The sequence below is a fragment of the Eriocheir sinensis genome, chromosome 39 (genome assembly GCF_024679095.1).
Source record: "Eriocheir sinensis breed Jianghai 21 chromosome 39, ASM2467909v1, whole genome shotgun sequence".
Classification (NCBI taxonomy): domain Eukaryota; kingdom Metazoa; phylum Arthropoda; class Malacostraca; order Decapoda; family Varunidae; genus Eriocheir; species Eriocheir sinensis.
The window spans coordinates 13,613,560-13,619,559 of NC_066547.1; positions in this window are offsets into that span (position 1 = coordinate 13,613,560).

Consider the following 6,000-nt stretch of genomic DNA (forward strand, 5'->3'; position numbering starts at 1 on the left):
GATGCATACTCCATACGAGGGCGGACAAGGCCCCTATATATGGAAAGCATCTGTGCGGGGGAGAAGAACTGGCGGAGACGATACAGAACGCCCAACCTCGAGGAAGCTGATTTAGTAAGAGAGATGTGAAATTTCCAGTTGAGATTTTGAGCTAAGAATAGACCGAGGATATTTAGTGTACGAGGTGACAGCTGAGTGATGTCGAAGAATAGGGGATAGGTGTTTGGAAGATTGTGTTGAGTTGATAGGTGGAGAAACTGGGTTTTTAAGGCATTGAAGGACACAAGGTTCCTTTTGCCCCAATCGGAAATGATAGCAAGGTCTGAGGTTAAGCGCTCTGCGGGCTCCAATCTGGAGTCTTGTAATTCCTGTAGATAGGGTCTTCTGTTGAAAGAAGTTGAATAATGCAGAGTGGAGTCATCAGCGTATGAGTGGATAGGACAGTTTGTTATGGAAAGAAGATCATTGATGAATAAAAGGAAGAGAGTGGGTGATAGGACAGAGCCCTGTGGAACACCACTGTTGATAGGTTTAGGGGAAGAACAGTGACCATCTACCACAGCAGAGATAGAACGGCCGGAAAGGAAACTGGAGATAAAGGAACAGAAAGAGGGATGAAATCAGAGAGAAGGCAGTTTAGAAAGCAAAGACTTGTGCCAGACTCTACCGAAAGCTTTCGATATGTCCAGCGCAACTGAGAAAGTTTCACCGAAACGGCTAAGAGAGGATGACCAAGAGTCAGTTCAGAGAGCAAGAAGGTCGCCAGTAGAACGCAACTTGCGGAACCCATACTGGCGACGCCGATCAGATAGATCAGAAGTGGATAGGTGCTTTTGAATCTTCCGGTTAAGGATTGACTCAAAAACTTTAGATAGGTAGGAAAGTAAAGCTATAAGGCGGTAGTTTGAGGGATTGGGAGGGAATAATAATAATAATAATAATAATAATAATAATAATAATAATAATAATAATAATAATTATTATTATTATTATCATTTTTATTATTACCACTTCTCTCTCTCTCTCTCTCTCTCTCTCTCTCTCTCTCTCTCTCTCTCTCTCTTCACCTTCCCTTTTATGACGAATAAATTGAAGCCACTGTCAAGCGAGGGGAGGGGAGAAGGGGGAGAGGCTCGACGGGCAGACTGGGAGGAAGCGAGGGAAGGAGGAAGGGAAGGCGGAAGAGGAAGACGTGAAGGAATGGACGGACTGAGGGGAGAGAAGATTACGTAAGGTGGGAGGGAGGGAGGGCGGGAGGGATGGAGGGAAGGAAGGAGGGAGGGAGGGAGGGAGGAAGGGGGGGGAGGGAGGGATGGAGGGCGGGAAGGAAGGAGGTAGGGAGGGGGGGCTGAGAATATAGACCACGAGAGAGAGAGAGAGAGAGAGAGAGAGAGAGAGAGAGAGAGAGAGAGAGAGAGAGAGAGAGAGAGAGAAATTTCCCCAAGCTTCCTCCCCTCCCAAGATGGTGTGCGGTAAGCCCTGCCTTCTTTGCCCGTCCAATTATCTGTTATCGTAAAGCCCAGCGGCCAGGAATTAGGCGAGAAATACTGCTTCCCGGAAATAACGCCTTCCTGCTTGCTCTTGACCTGACGTACTGCCTGACCCGCTGCCGCTGCCTCCTTCTCCGCGCCGCCGCCGCCTCCTCCTCTTCTTCCCCCTCCACGCCGTGCGCCCGCCCGCCCGCGTTTTCGTTTAAGCCGACCACCGACTGCCTCCATCTTCGTTGCATTAAGCTAAAGAAATGGTCGTATTATTTCTTTAAGGGGTGGTTATGTTAACTTGAAAGGACGGATATTATTAAGTAAAGGAAAGGAAAAAAAAAGGTGGTATGTACGTGTTATTTTTAGGAGCCCGCCGCCGTGTAATTTCAAGTAAGGGAATGAATGTGTTATTTATAATATGCAGCGTCTGTGCTCAGGCAGGAAGGGTGGAGCCACTTTTAGAAGCATGCGTGGTAAAAATTTACCCTGGAGGGACGAGTGTGGTATTTATACGTGCGTCGGGAACTAAAAGGGCGCCGGCGTTGTTTACAAGGACGCGTGGGTTGGGATAATTTAGGTTTGGAGGACTTGTATTATTATTTTGATGTATTTACCTAGTTATTATTTGCTCTTCATTCTGATACCCAAACCACTATATTGTTATTTTGAGGGGGTTCCGCGTTCTCAATACGTCTTTACTGGCACCTGGTTGCACAGGGCGCCTCGACTACCCTTGGATGCTCAACATGTTACGCTTCATCAAGATTAGTCTGCCGGGCAGCGGGAGCGGGACTTCAGCGGCGGCAACGGACGCACAGAAACCAGAACGCCCGGAACGAGGGACCCACTAATGCAATTCCCCTCGATGCTCCCAAGGGATACCGAATTATATTTTATTATCAGCCTGCAAAATTCCACTTCAGGACATCGGTCTCTCTCAAGGGTTTCCATTAGCTTCTGTCCTGTACCGGCAGTTTCCAATTTTGATGTAAACGTTCCGTAGACTTCTTAATTTCATCACACCTCTGGAACAGCCTTCCTTCGTCTGCATTTCCTCCTGCTTATGACTTGACCTCTTTCAAGAAGAGTGTATCAAGACACCTCTCCATCCGAAATTGACCTCTCTTTTGGCCACTCTAAACTTTTCACTTTGCGGGAGCAACAATTAGCGGGCTTTTTTCCTACATTTTCATTTTGTTGTTCTTGAGTTGCTCTCTGTGCTGTTAAAAAAATACTACCACCGCCATCATCATTCACACAAATCTCCTCCTTCTCTCCTGACGCACAGCAGAACGGCAAGACGCTCTCTCTCAACGTGAACGGCGGGAGGGTATTCAAGACCTCAGACCGTCCACGCACCCGCCCCGTCGCCCACCTCTACGGTAGCCACCGAACCCGCACCGCCGCCGCCGCCACCACCTCCGCCCCGCACCCTCCTCATGGCTACCGCTTGGGGCACCAGCAGGCGGCCCCCTCCGTGCCCCGGCAAGACCTCCAGATGACGCCCCTCACCGTGCCCCTCCTCCCTCATGTCCCGCCCCGTCCCATTCTCACGCAACGGACCCCGCCCCCTCTCAGGTAAGCCTCCCGTGCGCTCATTACCTCGGTCTGGTCCGCAGGTAAAGGTATATAGCTTTGATGTTTACTCCTGGTTCGGATTTTGGTTGTTTTCCGTTACTTTTGTGCTGTTAAAGTAATTTCGTGATAGTTTTTTGTGTTTGATTTTGTGTCTGAGAGCTGTGTCTTTTTTTTTTTTTGTGTGTGTGTGCCATCCTTCCAGTGCTTTGCATATGTAACTTCTGGGCGTGTCTCTGATGTGTGTGTGTGTGTGTGTGTGTGTGTGTGTGTGTGTGTGTGTGTGTGTGTGTGTGTGTGTGTGTGTGTGTGTGTGTGTGTGTGTGTGTGTGTGTGTGTGTGTGTGTGTAAAGGTGGCATCCTTTCCAGCAGGTCGTCGCGTGTGTACTCTGGTCGCCGCGCCTCCCCGGGCCGGCCCAGCGCCCCGCCCCCAGGCCAGGCCCAGCTCACGGCCCAGATCCAGCTGCTGCGCCCCAACAACACGCCGGTCTCCGTCGAGAAGGTGGACCTCGACAGGTAGGTTTGGTTGCGTTTATGTATTATGCTTTTCTTCCTTCCTCTAACCTCTCAATGCCTTCGCATCATGTTCTTTATTTTCTTTATTTACTTCCTCATTTTTTTCGCATCAAAGGAAGCAGCTCAAGAAGAAATGAGAAAAAGCCCGCAAAGCACTGCCCCTAGAAACCGGAGACAGTAGTTCCAAAAGATAAAAGTTCCGTAAGATCGGTCAAATAATGTTGTGGGTGGAGGCATGCACTGAGCATGTTCAGAAGAGTAGTTATCGCGATAACATCGACAAAACATGCAAAAGGAAGCAACGTTGGGGCGGAATTTAAGAGGTAGACAGCAGGCAAAAGGAGGAGAGCTGATGAGGCGAAAAGGCATTGCCTCGCTGCCCAAGAGAGCTGTGTGGGTGGAACTCCCCCACAGATGGGATGCATACTCCATACAGGAGGCAGACAAGGCCCCTGTATATAGTTAAGCATCTGGAAAGGAAAATAATTCATGGAGACGGTACATAACACCTAACTTCGAGGAAACTGATTTAACAAAAGATGAGATGTGACACTTCCAGTTGAAATTTTAAATTAAGGACAAAGAATATTTAGTGTAGAAGGGGACAGCTGAAATATCAACATCTTACTTGCCACTTTGTGTGTGTGTGTGTGTGTGTGTGTGTGTGTGTGTGTGTGTGTGTGTGTGTGTGTGTGTGTGTGTGTGTGTGTGTGTGTGTGTGTGTGTGTGTGTGTGTGTGTGTGTGTGTGTGTGTGTGATTGTGTGTGTGTGTGTGTGTGTGTGTGTGTGTGTGTGTGTGTGTGTGTGTGTGTGTGTGTGTGTGTTTGAGGAAGAAATACCCGGAAATGAGGTCAAAGCAGCTATACAAAGTCACAAACATGTATTTACCTTTTGTTATCTATTTCCTCAAGGCTCGCCAGCTCCTCACAGCTTCTCGTAAATCCGCACCTAATAACAGTGTGCCCAAGTGTGTGTGCCGCGAGTGAGTGAGTAAGAGGGAAAGCAATGATGAACGGCTTCGGGGCACTTCCCACAACAGCGCCGCCACGATTACGTCCACGCAGCCTTCATTATCCACTCCGGCCCGGCCTTCACTCAAAGACACTAAACTAACCATCAGCCGAATTTCCAGTCCAAGATACTGAGAAAATGATAATAAGCAGGAAATTGCAAGACCTGGTTCACGCACTCTTTACCCTCTTTGACGGAACTTGCTACACTCACTTGTCTTAATACTTCACAAAACAAAAACAAAAAAAGATTTCCACGATATCAAGAAAAGAAAAAAAAAGGGACATAACTTGAAATTCTTCCCGTAGAGTCGGTAGACATTAGACTCTTACCTCACAGTCGAGGTTTGATCTCCAGGTTGGGCGACGTTAGACTGGTGTTAGCGGCCGCTCTCCCGCCTCCCAGCCTGGCGTGGGGGTCACAGGGCGGGGGTCGGGCGTCAGGCAAACTGTCAACACAATGAACACAAAAAGGGTTAACAAAACCAATGTAAATTTTTAACAAAACCAATGTAAATTTTTATCAACTGAATTCCGGGGACACCAGAGAAAAAAAAAAAACATTCAGAATGCTGGCAAACCCAAAAGACCGGAGGACATAACATGAAGGTGATCTGAAGGTGAACTGGACATACTTTAAAATAAATAAGAATGCTGCATCCTGTGAATACACGCTTGGCAAGTAGGCTATTTCATGGAAGCGAGCTGTTGTAATAGTCATAGAAATATATAATCAAATAAGTAAATAAATAAATGAACAAATAAAACAATTCAGGGTAAACAAGAAACATATGTGTATTAATTTATCTACATTATTTATATATTAATTAATCCATTTATTTATTGATTTATTCATTTACTTATATTAAAGCAACATTGCTAGCCTAAACTATATATCTGTGGTAAAGAACCTGAATAGTGAAGGAAAAACATGAAGAAGAGGGGGAGATGATGTACTGCGACGGGTGAGAAGATAGTCAGGGGAACAGGGAAGGACAGATGGGAACAAAGGATGACAACGGTAGTGTGGGAGGAGGGGTGAAATAAATTAATTGGGACGTAAGTAACAAGGGAATTACCAGAAAGCAAGGGGACAGACTACAAGGAAGGACAACGGTGATTCATGTTCGGGGGAGAAAGATAAAAACAAAGGAAGATATAAACACGACAAAGGAAGATATTAACACGACAAAGGAAGATATAAACACGACAAAGGAAGATATAAACACGACAAAGGAAGATATAAACACGACAAAGGAAGATATAAACACGACAAAGGAAGATATTAACACGACAAAGGAAGATATTAACACGACAAAGGAAGATATAAACACGACAAAGGAAGATATAAACACGACAAAGGAAGATATAAACACGACAAAGGAAGATATAAACACGACAAAGGAAGATATTAACAC